At 37.3% G+C, this 25,669-nt stretch overlaps 1 long non-coding RNA gene across 3 annotated transcripts in view; it reads left to right on the forward strand.

Annotated features, from left to right (window-relative positions):
* LOC131494430 (uncharacterized) overlaps positions 1-21,043 on the forward strand; it is a 237,191-nt gene extending 216,148 nt beyond the window's left edge. Inside the window, exons 8-9 of one of the 3 annotated variants that reach the window (XR_009253399.1) lie at positions 9,829-9,895; positions 20,634-21,043. This is a non-coding gene — a long non-coding RNA (uncharacterized LOC131494430). Of the gene's footprint in view, positions 1-9,828; positions 9,896-14,015; positions 16,299-20,633 lie in introns of those variants that run through there. The other 2 variants (XR_009253398.1, XR_009253400.1) reach the window with 2 other exon arrangements.
* Positions 21,044-25,669: the final 4,626 nt, after the last annotated feature.

Consider the following 25,669-nt stretch of genomic DNA (forward strand, 5'->3'; position numbering starts at 1 on the left):
AGAGGGAAGGTGGATGGGCGGATGGGTTAAGTAGGTGATGGGAATTAAGGAGTGCACTTGTTATGATGAGCACCAGGTGATGTATGGAATTGTTGAATCATATTGTACACCTGAAACTAATAACACTGTATGTTATCTAACTGGAAATAAAATTTTTTAAAGTCAAAATAAATTTCTCTTAAATTCTATAACTGTGGTGATGGATGTTAACTAGACCTGCAGTGGTAATCATTTCACAGCATATACAAATATCTAATTATCTTGCTGTATATCCAAAACTAATATAATATTGTACATCAGTTATACCTTATAAAAATTAAATTAAAAATGAGTAAAGGATATATAATGGGGAAAGAACACTCTCTTCAATAAATGATGTTGGGGAAACTAGGCAGCCACATGCAAAAAATGAAACAGGACCCCTATCTTTTTTTTTTAACGTTTGTTTATTTTTGAGAGGGGGGGGAGGGGCAGAGAAAGAGGGAGACAGAATCTGAAGCAGGCTCTAGATCTGTCAGCACACAGCCCAGTGTGGAGCTTGAATTTACAAACCGTGAGATCATGACCTGAGCTGAAGTTGGATGCTTAAGTTGGATGCCTGAGCCACCCAGGCTCCCTGAAACAGAATCCCTATCTTACACTATATACAAAATTTAGCTCAGAATAGATTGAAGACTTGAATGTAAGACATGAAGCCATAAAACTTCTAGAAGAAAGCATAGGTGGTAAGCTCCTTAATAAAGGTTTTGGTGATGATTTTTTGGGTTTGACACCAAATGCAAAGGCAGCAAAGGAAAAAAAAAAACACAGGTGGGAACTACATCAAACTAAAAGCTTCTAAAAAAACCAAACTAAAAGCTTCTGCACAAAAAAGGAAATTATCTCTTTCATCAACAAAATGAAAAGGCAACCTACAGAATGGGAAAAAATATTTGCAAACCATATATCTGATAATGGATTGATCCAACATATATAAAAACTCATACAATTAAATACCAAAAAAAAAAAATTAAAAATGGGCAGAGGATCTGAATAGATATTTTTCTAAAGAAAACATACAAATGTCAAACAGGTATGTGAAAAAGTGCTCAACATCACTAATCAGGGGAATGCAAATCAAAACCACAATGAGGTATCACCTCACATCTGTTAGAAAGGCTATTATGAAAAATATAAGAAGTAACAAGAGTTGACAATGATACGGAGGAAAGGGAATCTTTCTGCGTTGTTGATAGTAACGTGAATTGGTGCAGCCACTATGGAAAACAGTATGCAGGTCCCCCCCAAAATTAAAAATAGAACTACCATATGATCCAGCAATTTTAGTTATTTGTCCAAAAGAATCAAAAACAATACCTCAAACACACCTATACTTTTACATTCACTAAAGCATATTTACAACAGGCAAGACATGAGAACAATGTAAATGTCCATTGGTGGATGAATGGATAAAAAAATGTCACATATGTATTCCGTGGAATATTATTAAGCCATAAAAGAAACTTTGCCATCTGCGACAACATGGATGGACCTTGAGAATATTATGCTAATTGAAGTCAGTCAGAGAGTGACAAATATTGCGTGATATCACTTATTTGTGAAATTAAATAGAAAGCCAAACTCATGAAGAGAATAGATTGATTGTTGCCATGGGCAAATGAGTGAAGGGAGTCAAAAGGTATAAACTACCATTTATAAAATAAATAAGTCGTGGAGGTAATGTACAACACGGTGATTATAGTTAATACTGTATTGTATATTTCAAAGCCACTAAAAGAGTAAATTTTAAATGTTTTCATTTAAGAAAAAATATTTGGAAATATGTGTGGTGATGGATGTTGACTAGACGTACTAATGTGGTCATTTTGCAATGTATACAAACATTGAATCATTATGTTGTACAACCGAAACTAATATAATGTTCTATGTCAGTTATATCTGAATAATATAAAATAATTTGAGTACTGGAAATTTGATTAAAAATATGATCTATATATACAATTGCCAAACCTGTTATAGTTCATTTCATTCAATTTCACCACAAACTTATACACATTATTTATAGATGAATTATGTAATTTTACATCTCCATTAGAATGATAGCGTGTCTAAAATCAAAATAGAATCTCAATTCTGGATTTCAAAATATAAATATAAGGTTATTACTATCAGAAGTTGCTGGCAGAATCACTGGTTTCCAATAGAGTTGCAAAGGGAGCTTAGTTTATTTAGGTTTTTGAGGTTATGTTCCTTAGATGCAGAATATGACACAAGAATTAAGATGCAGATATCTTGAGGGAGAGCTCTTCAGAAAAAAATCTATAAGATGTAAGGCAGGATAATTAGGCTGAAAAAGGGAAAAGAGCAGCAATCCGGTGTGTGTGCTGGGGGTGAGGCAGCTCTGTCAGCTGAAGAAAGTTCCCTGGAAAAGGGGGAAAGCTATGAGTGTTTAACAGCCACACTCACAGGAGCGTGGCTCCTAGAACTGGAGTTTGGGGACCACACATCTATTACAATAGTGAAGAAGAAACTGCAATTGGCATAACTAATAGTCGCTTCTCTCTGGCCCAATCTAAGAAGAATAAGCCATCAGCAACAGCTGCAGAAGGTGTGAGGCTGGATGATCCCCTTTGTACCATGGAATAATCAAAACTATGGATGACTGGAGGACCAGGGCTAGGCCTTGAACAAAGGACAGTCAATCCATATGGTGGCCAATAAGCTGTGATAGGACCAGATTTAAAGGATAAGCTAGGTGATCAGCTTTCTTAGTTTGAATATCTGAAGTAGGTAGTATTGGGAGAAGTTCAGAAGTCAGAGAGGCCATAGTGATCGAATGTACAGGCTGAAGTTATGAGGGAATTAGAGACTATAAGTAAGCAGTGACCGTGAGGTAGAGAATAGGTATAAAGACAGTATAGGGTAAAGGAACCATTTGCTGGAGATGGGATGGGAAATAAAGTAGAAACATAAAAGGTAACAACACTGGTAGAGCTCCAGAACAAACAACTGCAGAGTCCTGATGTTATTTTTCTTTCATCAGATAGGAAAAGATTTCAACGAGTATGATCAGGAAACACTGGAATAGACAAATTGCCCTCTGGAGAGGGTAGATACTGTTTGCATGATCTTGCTTTGTCAAAGACTCAAAATTACCTGATATGCTTGTAAGTGGAATTGCTCTGCAGAATAGAGACAGAATTCTGGAGGCCAGGATGCTGTCAGAAGGAGAATGGTAAAGATGGTGATTTTAAAGCAGATAGATACCTACGCAGAATTTTAAAGTTGTAAATGGTAAAATGTCCAATGTAAACCAATTTACACAGCAGTTTTTGTGGGGGTGGGACGGGGAGTGTGATTCAACCATGAGGATGAGGGAATAGTGTACATCTGAACTACCCAATATTATTTGGTAAATGTCCTGAGAAATTGATTGAGGTGAGCAAAGATTCTAAGTGAACTCCCAGGAGAAGCACTTGTCAGTCAATGAAGAATTTCCAGAGGAGAAGCCAGAGAGAGGCTCAAAGGTTGGGCAGGGGTTGACCTGGTGAAGAGGAGGGGAGTTCAGGTCATTGTTTTGGACAACAGTGAGAAGGGTTCAATTTGCCAGTTTTGAATCAGACTCTTTATAGTGTTCTTTTTGAATCTAAGATCTTGGACATTCTGATCTTCCTCAGCAGGTGGGAGAGAGGCATGGATGGCCTTGGCCAAAGTTTACTAAGGGGAGTTATTTCCATAACGCTGTGAGGTTTCTGAAACAGTGATAAGTAGGGAGATCAAAACCTGATTAGGTTATCACAGCTCATCCCTTCTCCCTCACAAGAATGTTCTTTGAGAGGTATTATTAAGTATACAGATTTTAAAGTCAAACAGAATAGCAAACTCTCCAGGAATGGCTAGATCATCTTTACCATTTAAACTATGAACTATTTGACCAAGAAAACAATTTGTGAAGATGGGGTGGGTACACTGAGATAAGTTCATCATGAGCCCTCATTGTTTTGTGTGGTGATATGTGTGAGTGTCAAATTCTATGGTAGAGAACATTTAACATGAATTTAGCGAAACATCTCAATAATTAGTGACTACTTAGCTATGAAATTCTTGAGTTTCTCTTGGAAACATTTTCTAAAGCTATTACATATCTTTCTTCCACCCTACTTTCTGAAGAATATCTAAGAGATAATTTCACACCTTTTGGTACTAGCCATGCTAATCTTAGCCAGAGTCTTTAATTTTGATTGGAATATTTCTCACAGTTCCCACTGTGTATCGTCAAAACTAAAATGGAGGGGGGCGCCTGGGTGGCGCAGTCGGTTAAGCGTCCGACTTCAGCCAGGTCACGATCTCGCGGTCCGTGAGTTCGAGCCCCGCGTCAGGCTCTGGGCTGATGGCTCGGAGCCTGGAGCCTGTTTCCGATTCTGTGTCTCCCTCTCTCTCTGCCCCTCCCCCGTTCATGCTCTGTCTCTCTCTGTCCCAAAAATAAATAAAAAACGTTGAAAAAAAAATTAAAAAAAATAAAATAAAAAAATAAAAAAAATGGAGGTGGGGGGGTGGTGAGTTAAATAGGTGATGGGGATGAAGGAGTGCACTTGTTCTGATGAGCACTGGGTGGTGTATGGAAGCGTTGAATCACTATACTGTACACTTGGAACTAATATTACACTGTGTGTTCACTGAAATTTACATTCAAATCTTAAAATTTTAAAAAAATCATTTAAAAATTAAAAAAGAGAGGGAAACACAACCAGTACAAGAAAAAGTATTAGTCAGTTTAAGGCCAGAACTTAAATGGAATGCTTCTAAAAATCAAAACAGTGTTCCCTTAATGTGATAATATGTATTTACAAACAGGGTTTTGTGGTTGATGTCATCAACCGCTTGGTAAAATATTGCCAATAACATTATTGCCATAAAAATTGGAAAGTTGATTAGTAGGTTACTTAAAACTGTCATCTTAGCCTTTAGAGGATTTATTTAAATCTAATTTTAAAACTTTCTTAATATTTATTTTTACAGAAGTTAACTTAGAAATTTAAGATTAGAAAACAGTTTCAAATGAGTGCTGCTGAAACTAATATGTGGATATGTGGCTTTTGTCCAAAGTGGTCGTTTTTCCCTCAAGGCCAATTTGTCATTGATGAAACATCTGTCCAAAACTATTCATGTGTGTTTTGAAAAACTAGGATCAATCAACTCTGTTTGGATAGGCAACTATTGCTTTCTAAGTAACGATGGATGATGATAGGTGAATATATTTTTTGGTTTAACTTTAATGTCTGTTTTTCTGAAACTGGAAAAATATCAGGATGGTATTTTGTACTTGTGCCTTATCTCACAATTAAGTTCTTATTGGAAACTCAGAAAAGGAAACAAAGTATTTAGAAGTCTTATGAAACATTTTATTTTGTGCTAATGGCACTTTCTTGTGGAACTATTTGAATATATGGCCAAGGATGGAATTGGATGTTTATAAAAGCAAATTGCTGAATTTTTTTTCTATTTCGAAACCCTTCTTTTTCTTTAATAAGGCACCAAAACCATGATGTCATTTTACTATTTGAGGGTCTACATACTCCCATTTTCCATCTCCCATATCTTCCCCTTCCCATTTCTAGCCACAGACATACATAAGGTATACTGTGCTGTATTTACAGGAGCTGAAATTTTTAGTCTTTGCTGATGTAGGATAAATAATAAATTTAAATCTCTAGAAAGAGATATATACTATAGGTTAAGCTTTATACTTAACCATTTGTTCATTTATTCACTAAACAATAATTGAACATCTGCTCTCAGGCACATTTTGTATTGCACTATAATTAGTTGTTTAATGATCTCATACCAGACTGTGAGAACTTCTATCTCAGTGGCTGGATTAATGAGTAACATTTAGCACATTTTGTATGCATACATGTCAAACAATTGACTATGAGGATTCAGTATGATTGAAAAAAAAAGAAAGGTAATGGGAAAGAGACGCCTGAAATTTATTCACCTTGTAATGTATGTTAGATATTTTGTGAATCACTTCACTTACATTATCGTTTTTGTTTTATTCAACTTTTACAGTTAACCTTTGAGGAAATATAAAGGTAAGTAGAATCAGGCAGAGTTAGTATCCTGCTCAATGTGGGCTTACCAGTGGGCTGGTAAGTTAGAGCTGGAAGTTGAGTTCATGTCCATATGATCTGAGCCCATGTGCTTAGATTGCACAGCTGGCTACCACACAGAAACCCTCACTACTCCTACCAGGCTAAATGAGAAAACAAACAAACAAACAACACCAAAATAGAGTGTTACCACTGTATTACATTAAAAAGAAGTGTAGGGGAGCCTGGGTGGCTCAGTCAGTTAAGCATCAAGCTCTTGGTTTCAGCTCAGGTCATGATTTCATGGCTCATGAGATCAAGTCCCATGACTTATGAGCCCCATGGGTTTCTCTCTCTACCCTTCTTCTGTGTGCACTCTCTTGCCCTCTCTTTCAAAAAAATAATAGAAAAGTTCTAGTCAATTAAAAAGTATATAAAACATATATTTGAATAGTAAATATAGGAAGGTAAGAAAATATTTTTATAGTTGATAGGTTTGGATACTAAGAAGAGTCAAAAGACTCAATTATTCAAATTTAAGTGAAAGTGACCAGTAAAAAATTCATTCAATAAATATGTGAAGTTAGTATTCTAAATACTAGGGATACAATGGGGAACAAGAGAGATAAAATTACTGCTTTCACTGAGCTTACATTCTTAAGGGAGGAGACAAATAATGATATTTATTCTAGCATTAATGTATATGTAATGCTTATATGCCACATTTCTCTAAGTGCTTTTGTTCCTCTCTTTCTCTCTCACACACACAAACATGTTTAAATCCCATGACTAAACAGCTCTGTGAGGTAGATTCTATTTTATGCTTATTTTAAAGATGTGGAAAATTCATCATAGAAAGGTAAGGAAGTCACCTAGAGTCATAACAGTGCGTGGTTTCCGTGGGACGTGGGAAACTAGTTTCAAATCTAAGTAGTTCATGCTATTTGTTTTTTTTTTTTTAATGTTTATTTATTTGGGGGGGGGGGAGGAGAGAGAGAGAAACACAGAATCCAAAGCAGGCTTCAGGCTCTGAGCTGCCAGTGCAGAGCCCAACGTGGAGCTTGAACTCACAAGCTGTGAGGTCATGACCTGAGCTGAAGTCAGACACTTAACCAACCAGGCCACCCAGGCTCCCCACCTATTTCAGGTTTGATTAGTGATATGAAGAAAAAGAAAGCAGAATAAAAGGAAAGAGAAATGGCAGGGGTGATGATTTATTTAGGGTGCTATCTTTGGGATGAGATAGCATTTAAAAGAGACCTGATAGAAGTAATTATTTAGCCATGATGTTATCTTAGCGGGAAAAAAAAAATCCAAAAACGTAGAAATGATAGATGCAGAAATCCTGCAGTTGGAGCACACTTGATATGTTCTTTTTTTCCTCCACACTTGTATTGTTCTACGTATAACAAGGAGTCCGTGTAAATAAGTAAGGGAGAGAATGGAAATATGGTCGTATAGTTACCTATGTGCCATAATACGGGATTTTTAGACTATGCATGGACTTTGGATTATGAGCATAGATCTGATATAATCTAAAAATTTGGAAACTTTATAAAGATTCGACTGTGAACTTACAAGATTGGAGACAGAGTGATTACTTATGAGGCTTTTACAATTTGTCCATGATAAGAATTCTTGGGCCAGTTGGTAGGAAGTGGATAAATTTTTTATGTATTTTGAAAGAAGAACCAGTAAGATTTACTGATAGATTGGCTCTTTCAATGTAGGAGAATGAAGAATCAGGATGATTCCACACTTGTTGTCTTGTGTAATTGGATGAATAGTTGCCATTCAGTAAGAAAGGAAATACCAGGGGGAAAACTATATGGGGGTAAGAAGAATCAACAATTTTGTTTTGAATTTTAAGCTTTTGATGCCAAATAACATCTAAGTAGAGATGTTAACTAGGTAGTTGCATATATGAGTCTGAAGACAGGGGCTATGGCTACACATTTGGGAATCATCAAGTTATGAATGATTTTAAGATTGAGGGACTGGATGAGCTCACTTAAGGATGGAGTATAAATTGAGAAGAGGTCTGAGGATTGAGTTTATAAGGCATTCTGACATTAAGAAGTTGGTGCAATGAGAAAAGTCTAGCAAAAGATCTTAGGGAAAAAATGGCTAATGAAGTAGGAGGAGACTTAAGTACTTTTTGTTTTAAAAGTCAAGAAGAAAGTTTTTGGTAGAGGGAATCATTAATATTATTAATTGTTACCAGATTAGATAGGTTGGAGACTGATGGTTGGGTTTATTGATGAGGTTACTGGTGAACTTGTCAAGAGCAATTTTTGTCCAATGGTGGCAATGAAAGCCCATTTGAGAGGAGTCCAAGAGAGAGTGGGAAGGGAAGAGAAGAGATGGAGAGAATAGGTGTTGTGAATTTCTCTCTAAAGGCAACTTATGGGATAAGGTAAAATTAAGGCTGAGTTTTTATAGATACTAGAGATATTACAACATGTTTGCATGTTTACAGGAAGAGTCGGTAGAGAGGGAAAATTGATAATGTAGGATAAAGAGGGCCATTTGCTGGACTGAGATTCTTCAGTGGACAGGAAAGCATGAAATTTAATGAACAAGTTGAGTATTTGGTTCAATAGGATGTATATTTTGGCCACTGTAACAGGAAAGGTGCAGAGTATAGGAATTCAAGTGTAAAGCATTGATATGAAAGTGGGTTGATGCCAATGTTTTCTTTTGATTGTTTCCATTTCTACATGAAATAAGACACAGAATCATTTACTGAGGATGATGAAGAAAGATGCTGTGGATTGTATTCCCCCAGCCCCAAATTCATATGATGAAGCCCTGACTCCCAATGTGATGGTATTTGGAGATGGGACCTGAGTGGAAATTAGGTTAGATGAGGTCATGGGATAGGGCCCTCATAATGAGCTTAGTGTCCTTATAGGAAGACATGTCAGGTAGCTTGCTTCATCTCTCCCTGCCATACAAGTGCACAGTGAGAAGGTAGCCATCTGCAAGCCAGAAGGGAGCTCTTATCAAGGAATCAAAGTGGCCAGCACCTTGACCTAGGACTTGCCAGTCTCTAGAACTGTGAGAACTCCACTCAGGAGGGGAAGTGTTGGAGATGTGAAAAATTATATAATAATAAGTTTGAAAGGCAGCAATGACGGCTAAAGTAGGAAGTCAAAGTTGATCTGTTTAACATGGTTTTGAGTTTTATTCTAGCTATAAATCAGCTACTTCAGTGCTGAGAGAGCAGTGTGTTGGATAACTAGGTTTGAGTTACTATGATGTATGATGGGGGGAAAGGAGACAAAGGCATTAAGGTATTCACAACCATATCTTAAACATATTGTATAGAGACCACACCATATGTAGATATCACAGTGGCGATTGTAAACAATTAGGAGTATGAGACTTATAATAGTAGGAGTAGTCTATTATAGTAGTAGCCTATTATAAATATTAGAAGTATAGACCACTCATAATCTATTAAATAAATTCTATTGAGAGATGTGGTGGCTTTGTAACATTCACTTTGACTAGACTGAACTGCCTTTCTCAGAATTCTCTGTAGATTTCCAATTATAGTGGGCCACTAGAGACATTTTTACAGGCTATTTGAGATGGAAGTTAAACAGAAACATTGGTTTTTCTCAACACAGAGGCACTGGTGCGATCTCAAACTTTGGTGTGACACAGTAGCTGGGTCTGCAGCTTTACCACCTTTGCCTGGATCCTTCTTTAACTCTGCTATTCCTCACAGGTGTGTGCTTCGCTCTGTGATGAAGGACACCAGCTTTCTATGTAGGACACCCATATCAAGATCACAGGTGATGAGAATTGGCATAAGTTTTGTCCTTTCCTCATGGCTTTCAGCTCCTGCTTGTAGGTTCCGGCTTGTCCTCTCTTTTCCCAATGCTATATCCATCTTCTCTTCCCAACTTCCCTCCCTGTGAACTTCAAGCTCTAGCATCAGAGGAAAGAAAGCAGACTTACAGACACTGCTTAGGCAGCTTTCATAATTGCATAAGACCCAATTCTGGTAACAAATGCCTTATCTTATATACAGTGGTTCTGCCTCTCTGATGAAATTCTGAGAAGAGATTATGAAATAGGTATTAAACAAATGGAGGGACATATTTATAAACTGGTAAGATTAACTATTATATAGGCGTCGATTCTCCAAATTCATTTATGAATTTGACAGTCCTGATAAGAATCCAGCTGGATGTATGTGTCTTAGAACTTCAAATGTCAATATGAATAACAGTAAGTATGTGACAGAACACAAAAAGCAGCCAGGTTCTGTGCTATACCTCAAAACGTTATACAGTTAAGTTGTGTGAAATGTCAAATATCATAAACTATGAGCCAAGATTTTCATTTCAGGAATTAAGTAGAATAAAATTATAGTTCTAGCTTGTACATGTATGGGACTTTATGTGTGAGACGCTTGTTGTTTAAGTACTACACACCCATATCTACACCTTTCCCCCCACCAGCTCATTTAATCATAACAGTCCTATGAGGTAGATACTTTTCCTATTTTTCAGGCAAATAATTAAAGCACAGAAACATTAAGGACCTTGCACAGGGTTGCACCAGAAAGTAACAGTAAAGTCACATCAGAGATTAATAGAGTCAGAACTTCCATCTCACACCAGCCACTTGCTTTTTCTAATATGGGTGTGAACTCTGCTCTTTGAAAACATTACCCTGGAAAAGCAAAGGCAGGCTGTGGGGTACATCAATACCTATAAGGTTTCTTGAGAGGAAGGCAGAAGTTATTTATCTTGTAACTAACTGAATGCACCTGGACCATAAAAGATGGAGAAAATCAGCTCCATGAACACAGCTAAGTAAGAACAATTGACTTTCATTATCTTGAGGGTTGCTGAGTTGTTGAAATACAACTGACACGGTAGCCCAGGGATAGACTATTGAGTGAAACATGTTATGGAGCAGGAATCAAGAATCAAGTTGTTTAATATCCTGTCTTTATGAGAGGGGCATTTTAGTGTCCACCCACATAAGAAGACACCTTCAGCTCATTGTCATGCCAAGGTGGATCACCTCAATTGCGATCAGCAATCAAAAAGAGACAGGGAGAGGTCGTATTGTTCCAGGCCCATAAATGTGTGGTCTCATGGTCAAAGGATGAGGCAGCAACAATGGCTAGAACAAACTCTGCCTCTGGGGAGTAGGAAATGGTTGCTGTGTGTTTGGGTGGGAGGAAAGGATTTGGAAAATTACTAATTTACATAAAAGGATTTATAAGGTTTTAAAATCTGTATGTGCATAAAGGTCTCTGAGTTTTCAAAGATGCACTGCAAAGCACAATGAGGTCCAATTCTTCATCTATCAAATTAGCAAAAATGCAAATGAGCCTGGGATGAAAACACTGGTAAATGTACCAAGGAATGTTCTAGTTATTGCCGGAGGCAGTTATTCGGTATGACCTTTCTGGATAGCAGTTTATCAATATGTATGAAGAGTCTTAAGAAACATAGTGTCCTCTAAATAGTAATTCCACCCCTGAGTATCTGCCATAATAAAGTAATCCCAAATATTGAAAAGAGATTTCTACTCTAAGATTAATACTCTAGCATTAAAATTGTGAAAACTAGAAACAGAATGTCCAATCATAATGAAAGAATTAAATAAACCATGGTACATTCACTTGTTAAAATATTATGTAAAATAAATATATTTACAAAGATTATGTAAAAACATGGAAATGCTAATGGAGTAATAAATAAAAAGAATAATACAGAAAACCATATATATAATTATATATGTTTCAGGTGTACATATTTTTGTCAAAGGCTTAGAAGACCAAAACTGTTAGAATAAATAGTTGAAGAAAAATTGATAATTTCTGCCCCTTTGTTTCTACTTGTCTGAATTTTCAGGCCTGTTCATGAGTATGTTTTGAGTGAAAAAAAAAGTTAAATGCAATAACATTAGCATAGCAGTGTCAGTTTAATCATCAGAAAGAAAAAGATTCTGTAATAAACAAGCCTGAGCCCCTCAAGCTCATCCTGATTAAAACCAAAGAGGAGTTCCAAGACTTGAAAAATGTCCTTTAGCGTTCTATTGTAGCTGTTATAGGAATAGCTTTCAAAGGGAAGCTCATAATAGAACCTAAAGAAATAAATGTTCTGAAGATGAGACAGAGCTTGGTTTATTTGGAATCAGTTGGCTCAGACACTGTTCTGATTAACCTGCATGGGCAAGATGGAATTTAACTTGAATATTTGGTTACATTGCATCCATCTTGCCTATTCCACTGGAAAAAAAAAAAAACACCCTAAATACTGTACTGGGAAAGGATGGGGGTGGAAAGTGAGGAGAAATTTTTGTCAAATGTGTTTTAGATTAGAGACCCTTCTAGACTATAGTTTCGAGGTGGAATTAGTCATTGGCACAAATGCGCCTTTTCAAAACTGTTTCTGGTGAAGAAGCAAAGGTGTGTGTTTGTGCCAGGTTTTTTCAGCTTCTCTCGCTTTGCTATGTTGTCACCTAAACTGAGATTTGAAGTAGGAGATGGCAGTCAGGGCTCCTAGTTTGTGACCCACTACACAGGATTATTTTTTCTTTTTAAATTTCTTCAGAAGAACTGGTTGCTATTAGTGCGTAGTTTTTCACAAATGTTTAAAAGCACAATAAATAGCATTTTGGGGTTACTGACCTAAAATTAGGGTTTTAGTATATTTTAGAGAGAAAAAAAAGTCCTGCCTTTTGCAACAACATGGAAGGACCTTGAGGGCATTGCACTAAGTAAAATAAGTCAGAGAAAGACAAATGCTATGTGATATCACTTATATGTGGAATGTATTCAAACAAACCCAAACAAACTCATAGATACAGAGAATGTATTGATGGTTGTTACAGGTGGTGGGTGGGCACAAAATAGGTGTAAGAAGCCAAAAGATATAAGCTTTCAGTTGTAAAATAAGTAAATCCTGGGGATGGAATGCACAGCATGAGAGCTATACCTAACAACACTGTGTTATGTATTTGGAAGTTACTAAGAGAGTAGATCTTAAAAGTTCTCAAGGTGGGGTACACTGGGGTGGCTCAGTTGGTTGAACCTCTGACTTCAGCCCAGGCCATGATCTCATGGTTCATGATAGCCCAGAGTCTGCTTCAGATTCTCTGTCTCTGTCTCTCTCTCTGCTCTTCCCCCATTCGTGCACATGAGTGTGAGTGCTCTCTCTCACAAATAAACATTAAAAAATTTTTTTGAAAAGTTCTCAAAGGGAAACAAATTGTAACTATGTGTCGTGATGAATGCTAACTAAACTTGTTGTGGTAATCATTTTGCAATATGTACATATATCAAATCATGTTGTACACCTAATGTTAATACAATGTTATATGCTAATTATATCTCAATTCTAAAAAAATATAAGAAATTAGAAAAACCAAAATAAGTAATACTTTTGGATACATAAATCTGAGTTATACTGATAGACTCACAAGATACTATATATAAATACTACATATAATTTTACTTTTGTTTAAAAGTATCCCTTTCCCTTCTTTTCCAAATGTAGCATTAGTTATTCTTTATTGTGAAATACAACAGGATAACTCCTAAGCATCTTGGACATTTGCAAATTTTAAGAGATAGACACAGGTGAACAGATCAGGCTTCTACGTTTTTGCTCTTCTTGTACTATGTTCAGGTGAGAATTGTATTATGGGAATTTGTACATTCTGTCTGTGGTGACACTATCTACTATTTTTATTTTCAGAGTTGACAGCTGCCTTCAGCATTGTGCAATGTTTGGCTAGCATTACATTTTGGCTATGGCTGTGTCAGGAGTTTCTTGTGTTATACATTATTGCAATAGATTTTGTTATTGATTCCAGATATGTTTATATATCTTTCTTGTTCTCAGTTTCTGGAGGTTAATCTGTCTAGCATTGTTCCTTTTCTTGCAGAAAGGAATCTGGGAATCCTTGAGAGTTGGATAAAACTGGCACAAAAAATGGAAAAAAAAAACACTGAATGAAGTCTTTGGAAAAAAAACAAACCCTACAAATCGACTCAAAGTAAAACCTTTCTTAGGTCTGAAAAAATCTCAGACAAGTTTAGAAGCATTTTTATGTACAGTGTCTTTATCTTCCTGCTGACTTTCAGAAGTAAAAACAAAGACAGACAAAACCCACAAAAGACAAAAACACAAAATAAAACAAAAAACAACTCAATGATATGTTCTTAAATGCATAAAATTGTATATAGGCTTTCGAATTGAAACTGGCTCTTCATGTGGCCAGCAAGAGAACAGCGTGGCCAAAGTGGATAGTACAGCAGCCGGCAGCCTCTTTCCTGGTTAATCAATGTGATGGACAGGTGGACATAGATGGATTTTCCTTGAAAGTTGTTCCAGCCAAACTGGTTTTCATAGAAAGGGCTCTATTTTAATCTTTGTTCCAATATAACCACTATATATTAGATATAATCTAAACTGTTTTATTTGTAATTCATATTGCTTCTTTAAACTTATAGTTGAGCCGAGATTTTTTCTGTCCACCAGATTAAAAGTTATCAGGTCCTAAAATGTTTATGTTCACCGTACAGTAATGCAGTTACTATAAGAGATAAGACAGCGTTCGTGCAAAATGCAAAAATAATCAGTGTACGATATTAATTAGCATTTTGAGTTTTAATCCAGAGTAAGGGGCCCAGGCCTGTAGATAGTAGGTTCGGGCATTTGGGGAGGAGAAAGAGAAGCTTATCGGTAACATTCCTGGACTTGTCCAGCTGTAGTTTTGGACCATGCCAAAGTTAAAGAGGGAGGAGGGAACAAGGGAAATTATTTGCTGGCTGGTGGCTGGTATCTTCATAAGCTGGTTTCTCACTCTGGCCCTGGTGGGTGTTTGTAGCTGATACTTTCTTCTGTGGGTACTATGAAGACCCTCTCAGTAGCCCTTTTTAGTGGCAGCTCTCACAGCACGTGAGAACATCTCACCTTCTGACCTCAGCCCTGGTGTGGAGATATCCCCATCCTGGTTCTACACCAAGTCGTTTCATGCTCCAGACCAGCTCTTTCCCCTACAGCCCACATTTGGTCCATGGGAATCAAACATTTCTTGGCTTTTACTAATGGAAGTATAGTTCCTTTGCAAATAGAACCATGTTGTCTCTTTGTTTTCCTGAAATAGGCCACTCTAATTTTCTCAGTCCATGGTATCTCTCAATTATGGAGAGGATTAGGTCCCTCTAGTGTCTCTGGCTGAAACCCTTACTCTTCATTGAGATTGTGAATGACAAACTCCTCTCTTTTCCCCTCAGGGACTGGAGGTGAGGCTCAAGCCCAGCTTTTTCCATAGAAACATTCCCCCAAATATATTTTTCATTCTCTAAATGCTTTGCCCCCCTTTTTATAATCTTGATCTGATTGAATGGTCCAAGAAGCGTGGAACCAGTTTTTGTACATTCTTTTTGTGCATTCTACCTTTTGTCTGTCACCTAGCTTTGGTACACATCACCTGTTGTATTTTGTTGCATGGACCAAAAGCCCAGTTAACACTCTGTTACACTGATGTGAACTCCAATGGTAGTCCCCTTGCTTAGATCTTAGCCTAAGATTGCCAGAGAAAATGGATAACCATTTAAATTTAGGTTTCAGATAAATGGTGAATAATTTCTTTGTGTGTGTATGTCAATTGCTATTGGAGATATGTGTAAACTAAAAAAGTGTTCATCTGAAATTCAAATGTAACTGGGCACCTGGAATTTTATTTGCAAAGTCTGGTAGCCTTCTCTTAAAACTGCTTAAAGCAACTTAAATAGATTTTTATTAACATTTTATTATCTGGAGGGCTGTATATATGTGCTTATGTCTCTCATGTCCAATCTGGATAATTAGATGTAACCTGTGCTGGAAGCCTAAAATAACTGTCCAGCAAATCTGTTTTGACTACAATATGGTTCTGTTTCTGTTCGTGTCAAGATTTGACATCTTCCTGGTGACAAATCGCTTTTAGCTACACATGTGTAATTAATCTTGAAGGTGAAAATGGTTTCCCATCAGCCATGTTCAGGCCTAGCTCGGGGAGGGTTATGATAGGATGAAAAGAATTGTAGTACAGAGAATAAGCTGTTTGTTCTGTTACTAAACACTTTACTGCTTGTAGTTAACGATTTATTCTTCAACTCATAAATACTTGTTATTTGTAATATGTCTTGTAAGCACTTCAAAATATATCCTATTAAGGCTATCTGATTCCACTGTTGATATTATTAGGCATCATGCTATGACCCTGCTTTTAATGATAAACAAATGGGTTGAGCAGTGAGGTACAAAAATCAGAGCGAGAAAGCAATTTACCAAACCAAGGTTTCTGTTCGACATTTTTAGTTCATAGCATGAAGTTAATTTAATGGCATCATCTTTGTGAGAAGCAGTCATTTTGTAGTTTTATGTGTTCTCAAGATCCTGGTTTGGTGGCAGATGGAGAGACAGAGGTTTTTCCACTGTGAGATCTCTGAGGCATGTTTAGAGTATAGAGTGTCTGAGAGGAGTGGGGGTATGTGTTTCATCAAAGATGGGATCCTCTTTAGCTGAGAATTCCGAGATTGTAGCAGAGGATATGATGGTGAAGAAGAGAATTTATGGAAACTACCTGAGTGAAGCTTTAAATATATAACAAGTGTTTCTGATTATAGATGATAAAATAGTGGATTATTATTCTTTCTTTGCCTGAAAGTTTATAGCATTACCACTGTAATAGTTCACTAGTTTAGTTTATTTCTAAGTTTAAAAAGAATGAGGTCTCTGTGAAGATTATCTCGTATTTGTGAGAAAATACAAGTATATAAGGAACCACCTTAAAAGAAGCTAATGTGAAAAAAAAACCCCATAAATCATTAACATAACCTGGTTATCTTATACCACCAAAAATTCAATATGAGCTAATGGTATGACGTCAGTGGATAAAATATTAATGTAGTCTTGGTCTGCAATAGTGGAAGTATACTGGTGTGACCATCTCTGAGCTCACTTTTCAGGTATTAACAGAAAATGTATATGGATGCTTAATGCTCATGGGAGGAAGAGAAGACTTAAGTGGGACATTCTAGGTGTCTTCCAATATTCAGAATGTTCCCTCATGTAGAAGATGGATGGAGTATACTTGCAGAGCATAACCTTAGCATCAACGAACAGAACTTACCAGGAGACACATGTCAGCCTAGCTAGCTAACAAAAAGAGTGATTTAAAAAGGAAACTGGCTTCTCTTTTTGGTAGCCAATGGCCTATTGAGAAAGAACACACTGAAAGCTCAGATGATCACCTTTCAAAACTATAGAAAAAACAATAGATGGTTTAAGTTCTTTCCAACTTTATGATGTCATGATTCTAGATATTCTCATGGAACATGTTATTAATTAAAATGTGTAAAGTACTTGCTATCTTCAGTCAATGTCCTAAGGATATGCGGTCATTCATTTACTCAGAAAATATTACCTATAGGTACCAGGGATTGTTAAAGACCCCAATTTTTGCCTTTCTAGAGTGATATTCTAAATAGCAGAAATAAAAACTTTATATATTAAGTGGAAAAAGTGATACATGTTCAAGTTAAAAATATAACCAGGAAGGGGCGCCTGGGTGGCGCAGTCGTTTAAGCGTCAGACTTCAGCCAGGTCACGATCTCGCGTGAGTTCGAGCCCCGCGTCAGGCTCTGGGCTGATGGCTCGGAGCCTGGAGCCTGTTTCCGATTCTGTGTCTCCCTCTCTCTCTGCCCCTCCCCCGTTCATGCTCTGTCTCTCTCTGTCCCAAAAATAAATAAAAAACGTTGAAAAAAAATTAAAAAATATATATATAACCAGGAAATAGGATGGGGAGTCCTAAGGGAGGATTTGCCATTTTAAATGGGGAAGGCTTTGTTGAGAAGATTATATGTAAGTAAAGATTTGAAGGGGGTAAGGAAGCAAACCATAGGAATATCTAAGGGAAGAATGATCCATGCAGAGGGAACAGGAAGTGCAAAGGCCCTAAAGCAAGACTTGCCTTTCGTTCTGAACAACTGGGAGACCTGCGTGGCTGGAGACCAGAGGCACAGGCGAGAGGAATAGGAGTTGAGGTCAGAGAGGTACGAGGGATCAGCTTTTGTAGGGCCGTTTAGGTCTTGGTTGAGAATCTGCTTTTTCCTCTGGCCAAGATGGGCAGCCACTGAAGGATTTTGGCAGGGAGTGACGTGATGGTTTACTGTGCGATTTGCAGAGAACAGATTGTAGGGAACGAGGGATACAGTTAAGGAGGCTGTTGCAATAGTCCTGGAGCAAGAGGATGGCAGCTGGTCCCAAGATGGTCTCAGTAGAGATGGAAAGAAGTGGTCAGACCCTGCATTTATTTTGACGGTAGAGACAGCAAAATTTGCTGGCAGATTGGATGTAGTGTGAGAAGAAAGAGGGATTAGGATGAAATCAAGGACTTGGACATGAGCACACGGAAGGACTGAATTGGCATGAAATGAGATGGAGAAGACCGTGAGGCTTTGGGTAGGGTGGGAGGGATATCGTCAGCTTTCCAGGAATTACCCCTTTAACCGTCTTAAAACACTTTGAGGCCAGGACACCTAGGTGGCTCAGTTGGTGAAGTGTTGGACTTCGGCTCAGGTCATCATCTCACGGTTAGTGAGTTTGGAACCGCATTGGGCTCTGTGCTGACAGCTCAGAGCCTGGAGCCTGCTTCGGATTCTTTGTCTCCCTCTCTCGCTCTCTGCCCCTCCCCCACTCTCACTCTGTCTCTCCCCTCTCAAAAATAAACATTAAAAAAAAATTTAAAAAACACTTTGAGGCTGTCATCTCCACTCCACAGAAGACAAAACTGAAATAGAGGTTAGGGGGCTGGGCAACATTCGAAGTGAAGCCAAGATCTGAACACAGGTGCCTAACCCAGGACTTGTCCTCTTAACAACTGTATTGTGATATATAATAAGCCTGGTTACAACATGGCCCCAGTGAGCAGATGGCATAGGCTTAGTAACATAAACTACTAGTGATTTATAGGAATCTGTGAGGAGGAAACAGAAGTTATAGGAAAGGAAGAGCCTGAAACTCTACCTTCTCTGCACAAACAAGGACTCCTCTCTCACTGCTCATTATTGGGGAAGAAAAGTATTTTGAGTTAAGAGAGTTTTCTCTAGTTAGCTAATTGTTGAAGTTTTTAAAAATCCTAATTTTTCTAATATGGCATTGATTTTGTGTCATTTATCTAAATTGAGCACAGTGGTACTTTCCCCCCATTTAAACGGTTTTGCTTTCATTTTTAATCATTCTGGCTATCAATTTTCATCATGATAAAGGATGTTTAAATTTTGTATTATATACTTAGCCATCTTCCCTTTTTATGAATATTAAAGAATTTGAAAAGTATAGCAAAGTATTAGCATAAACAAGGTCACACTAAGAGAAAATCACAGTATTTTAGTACATTTGCTTTTAATAAATTTCCATTTAGTATACTTAGTACTCATATTTATAGATGTTATATATGATGGATATTACACTATATACATAGCTTTGTATTATGCTTTTTCACTAACATGACAGTTTCCTATCCTATTAAATTCTTTGTAAATATAATGTCTATTCATAATTCTTTTAAGCACCCCCCTGACCTCTAATTCTGTAGTGTCTTTTTAAAAAGACTTTTCCTGGGGCACCCGGGTGGCTCAGTCGGTTAAGCATCCGACTTCGGCTCAGGTCATGATCTTGCGGTCCGTGAGTTTGAGCCCCGCGTCGGGTTCTGTGCAGACAGCTCAGAGCCTGGAGCCTGTTTCAGTTTCTGTGTCTCCCTCTCTCTCTGCCCCTCCCCTGCTCATGCTCTCTCTCTCTCTGTACCAGAAATAAACGTTAAAGAAAAAATTTTAAAGACTTTTCCTAATACTGTTAATATTTCCCAAATACAACCATTGGTGTTTAGAATGAAAATATATTATGGAGATTGTGCAGTCTGTGATATGCCTGTTAGGCTGTTCTCTCTAAAATAGTCACCGGTGAGAGAAAAAGCTATCTAGTGAACTGATAAAGTCACTTCACTAGAGATCTATGTTCCAAGCTCTTTGAAAATTTAAGTTGTTATCCCTTTTTTTCATATCAGTAAACTTTGTCAGAGACAACTCTTTTAAAAGCAGGCAAAGAAGTGATGTGCCCCATGCCAATATTTGTAATTTTTTTAGTTTCCTTGGAACTTTTATAGGAAACAATAAATATAAGCCTCTCCAAGTAACAATGTGAACTTAAATTTTATTTTATTTTTTTTAATTTTTTTTTCAACGTTTTTTATTTATTTTTGGGACAGAGAGAGACAGAGCATGAACGGGGGAGGGGCAGAGAGAGAGGGAGACACAGAATCGGAAACAGGCTCCAGGCTCCGAGCCATCAGCCCAGAGCCTGACGCGGGGCTCGAACTCACGGACCGCGAGATCGTGACCTGGCTGAAGTCGGACGCTTAATCCACTGCGCCACCCAGGCGCCCCAGAACTTAAATTTTATTTTAATGATTCTTCTCCATTAAGTGGTGCTTAAATGTTTAATTGTTTTTCAGGGATTAAAAGCTAAGCTATTGGCACAGTCTGTGATGAACAAACGGGGATACAACCGAAAACTGCAAGTTTGGGGATTAAATTTGCTAAATGCTCTGGAAGTATCCTTCTATGTTTTCTTATTTTTAATGAATATATTCTAATATTCATCTCTTTTTATAAACCAACTGTGGGGTGCCTGGGTGGCTCATCTGTTAAGCGTGTGACTTGGGCTCCCCATATCAGGCTGTGAGCTGTCAGCTAACAGCCTGAGGTTGGCTTTTGATTGTGTCTCCCTCTCTCTGCCCCTCACCCGCTGCTCACACTCTCTCTCTTTCAAAAATAAACATTTAAAAAAATGTTTTAAGAGTTAAAAAAACAACTGCAATAACTTAGTGATCAAACTATGTTGATGGTATGTGCCTACTTTATTTTTTACCTATAAACAAATAAATTTAAATTTCAACAAATTTCACGAAGTATTTGTGGTAGCTTATACTTAGGCTCAAGTTTATAAAATCCAAAAAGTAAGTCTTACCTATTTAACTTGATTAAACAAAGAGGAACATAGTAGCAAACTATGTTTAAGACAAACTTGTATAAGTAGATGACCAATTTTAAAAAACGGAATATAAAAAAATACACCTAACATCAAGATCATGCTGAGTAGAATTCAATCTTTGATAATTTATATATTTCTTGAATTATAAAATATTTAAATTATAAATATTAACTGCTTTTATAGAATGGATATTTTGAAGTTTACTAAAAAAACAAAACAAGAATATTAGAGTTGGAGGAGCTTATAAACTTAATTTAGTATAACTAGAAGACTAGTTAGTATGAACTTACTTAGAAATAAACTCCAGGTCATCTTATTTCTCATTCATGGATTTTTTTTTCTACAATAGCACATTAATCACTCTTCCTTTTGAAGTATAGGCCTGTAATATGACTTAATGTTAGGTTAGTAAGCTTATTGTCCAAAGATTCCAAGAGAAGAATGGTATTACCAAGATGGTGACATAGATCCCAATTTTGCTCCCACTCACAAGAACAGCTAATAACTGTTCATAGACAAGGCACCACTGAGAAAATCGTAGAACACAGAGGTGAGGCTGAAACAAGCCCCCCACCTCCTACCGGGTACCACAGAGACCAAGACAGACTATATTAGAAGTGTCAGAAAAATGGCTACATGTTGACCACATTGCCCCTCCCTCAAGCCAGCATGGTACCACACTGAGAGGTCTCCCCTGAGCCTATGGTTCTTCCATTAGTGTGTGGGGGGGGACCTAGGGTAGACATTCAGCACCTCCAGCATTTTGGGTCACTTCTTGGGAGCCCCTACTCTGATATCACCCCCATGGTATTGCAGGAAAATCTGTGAGACTTGACCACTAGGAATTTGATTGTAATGGGGATGAGGGGAGGTATTTGCAACAACCAGTTGCCAGATCTTTGCAGACCAAATTCCTACCTGCAGCATCCAAGTAGTAGTCTGAACTAGTGTCTCAGTTCATCTGCAAAGCCAAGATGATAGTGCAGCCTGACCAGGGAATTCAGTAGGGCACAGATCTGCCTGATTTGGGTCCTCAGAGTCTTACTGATCCTGAAAATCGGTCCATAACTCCAAAAAAGCCTTCCTGGACTTAAAGCCAGTTCACCAGCTTTGCCCAAGCAGGGAAACTAATTCACAGTCCCTCTCATTGCTGCATATAACTTTCAGCCCACCTGACCAGAGAACCTAACCAGAGAAAATGAGACGCTGTGTAGCCCCTTCAACAGTCCTGTGTACAGGGGCACTTGAACAGAGAGCCTAGCCTGTGGTCTTTCCCATCTGCAGAGCAAAATCAGTGGCCTTTTTTGGCCAAGGAATACAGTGCACAGTCTTCCTGATTTGAGTCCTCAAACAATTAGCTATGCGGGTTATGGCGGCCATTCTGCTGCCCTGCCAGGGCAGAGAAACTAACTCATAGCTGAACCTACTGCTGAGAATATTACACAGTTCTGACATCTAGGAGGACTGAACAGAGAACCCACGCAACAGTGATGCCCATCCTACAGCCTTGCTTGGGCAGGAAACCAAGTCAGAAGTCCTGTTTAACTATTCTCGACCATTGGTACATACTCCTTACCCCCCATCTCAGAGTTCAGCAGAGGCCTTGCCCCAAAATGGACTCTGATAGTAAGTTCCGTGTACCAGGACATTAGAAGCAGACCTGGCCAGAAACTCAAACTGAACTTATTGGTAAAATACGGTCTCTTCCAAAATGAACCTCTAAAGATGGGAAGAGGAAACTCCTTACTCAAATATACAGATACTAATATAAGGGATTCAGGGATCATGCATAAAAAAATCAAGTAAGGGTAAACTACCAAAGAACACTAATAAAGCTTTAACAACTGACCAAAAGAAATGGAAATCAATGAACTCTAAGACATGGAATTTGGAATAATCATCTTAAAGTTTAATGAACTCTAAAACACAAGATATGCAACTAAATGAAATTAGGAAAGCAGTGCATGAACAAAACAAGAAATTCAGCAAATAGAGGGCATCAAAAAACAAACAGAAATCTTAGAGCTGAAAAATACAATGACTAAACTGAGAAGCTCAATACAGAGATTCAAAAGCAGACCCAATCATGAAGAAGAATGAACCAGTGACCTAGAAGGCAGGACATTTGAAATTGTCCAGTCAGAGGAGCAAAAAGAAAAAAAAAGTGAGTGAAGAAAGCCTATGGGACTTATAGGACACAACCAAAATAAACAATATCCACCTTGTGGGAAAGCCAGAAGGAGAAAAGAAGGAGCATAAAGTATATTTAAAGTAATAATGGCTGAAAATTTCCCAAGCCTGGGAAGGGAAATGAACATCCAGATCCATGAAGCCTAAAGAGCCATAAATAGGGATATCAAAGACACAAAATTAAATTATTAAGTCAAAGAAAAAGAATTTTGAAAGCAGAAAAAAGAAGTGACAAGTTACATACAAGGGAACACCCATGTAACTATGAGCCTATTTTTCAACACAAACTTTTCAGGCCAGGAGAGAATGGGATGATATTCAAAATTCAAAATAGTGAAAGAAAATAACTGTCAAACACGAATTCTGTACCCAGTGGAACTGTCCTTCAGAAGTGTACAGATGAAGAATTTCCCAAATAAACAAACCTGAGGTAGTTTATCACCACTACACCTGTCTTACCAAAAAAAAAAAAAAAAAAAAAAAAAAAAAATTAAAGGGAATCTTTTGAATGGAAATAATGGATGCTAATTAACATTGTAAAAACGTAAGGAAATAGCATAAAACTCACTGGTAATGCTAAATACATAGTCCAAGTTAAATTCTTTAATATGGTAATAGAGGTGTGTAATTCACTTACAATTCTAGTTTAAAGTTAAAAATGTAATAAAAATAACCATACCTACAATAATCTGCTATTGGATTCACAGTGTGAAATATATAAACTTTAACATCAATAACTTAAAATGTGAGGGAGAGAAGAAGTATAAACTTTAGGAACACTCTCAAGGTTAATTTACTAACAGTTTAAAATAGGGTGTTATAATTTTTTAAATTTTGTTAAAGTTTATTTTATTTTTTGAGAGACAGAGACAGAGCATGAGCAGGGGAGGGGCAGAGGGAGAGGGAAACACAGAATTTGAAGCAGGCTCAAGGCTCTGAGCTGTTAACATAGAGCCCAATTTCGGGGCTTGAACCCACAAATGCGAGATCATGTACTGAGCTGAAGTTGGATGTGCAACTGACTGAGCCACCCAGGCACCCCTATAATATTAAGATATCCTATGTAAGTCTCATGGTATCCACAAGGGGAAAACCTGTAGTGATCATATAAAAGAATATAATAAAGAAATCAAAGAAAACTGACACAAAAAGACATCAACACATGCACAAAAACCACAGCAGGAATAGAGGCAAGAAACAATGTATCTATAAAATAACCAGAAAACAATTTACAAAATGGCAATCGTAAGTTCTTGTCTATCAACAATTACTTTAAACATCAATGGATTAAATTCTCCAATGGAAACACACAGAATGGCTAAATGGATAAAAAAACAAAACAAAAAACAAAGATCCAGTGAAATGCTGCCTACAAGAGACTTGCTTTAGCCTTAGATGCACATAGAATGACAGTGAATGAATCAAAAATGGTATTTCAAGCAAATGGTAAACAAACAAAGCAAACCAAACAATAACAATAAAAAATAGGGGTAACTATACTTTTATCAGACAAAATAGACTTTAAACTAAAAATGGTAAAAAGAGACAAAAAACATTGTTATATAATGATAAAGTGATCAATCCATCAAGAAGATATAACAATTGCAAATATTTATGAACCCAACATTTGTGTACCTTAAAGCAACTAAAAGAGCTAAAATGAGAAATCAACAGCAATATGATAATAGTTAAGGATTTTTATACCCCCTCTCAAAAACAGATAGATCACCTATACAGAAAACATAAGGAAACATCAGATTTGAGCAATACTATAAACCAAATGGACATACCATATATATGCAGAACATTCTATCTGACAACAGAAGAATACACATTCTTCTTGAGTGTGCTTAGAACATTTTCTAGGATAGACCATATGTTAGGTCACAAAACAAGTCTTAGAAAACTTAAGAAGTTTGAAATCATACCAAGTTTCTTCACTGACCACAATTGTTTGAAACTAGAAATTAATGACAGGAGAAAAACTGCAACTCATCAATACGTGGAAATTAAACAACAGTTTCTTAAATAATCAACAGATCAAAGAAGAAATTAAATGGAAAAGAAAAAGGTGTATTGAGACAAAAATGGGAACACAACATGACAAAACTTATGCAGCAAAAAACAGTTTTAAGAGGAAAGTTCATACCAATGAACACCTACATTAAGAAATAAGAAAGTTCTTGGGGCACCTGGGTGGCTCAGTCAGTTGAGCATCTGTTGCTTGATTACAGTTCAGGTCATAATCCCAGGGTCATGGGATTGAGCCCCATGTTGGGCTCCATGTTAGAGTGGATCCTGCTTAAG

The sequence above is a fragment of the Neofelis nebulosa genome, chromosome 14 (assembly GCF_028018385.1).
Source record: "Neofelis nebulosa isolate mNeoNeb1 chromosome 14, mNeoNeb1.pri, whole genome shotgun sequence".
In the NCBI taxonomy this organism is placed as follows: domain Eukaryota; kingdom Metazoa; phylum Chordata; class Mammalia; order Carnivora; family Felidae; genus Neofelis; species Neofelis nebulosa.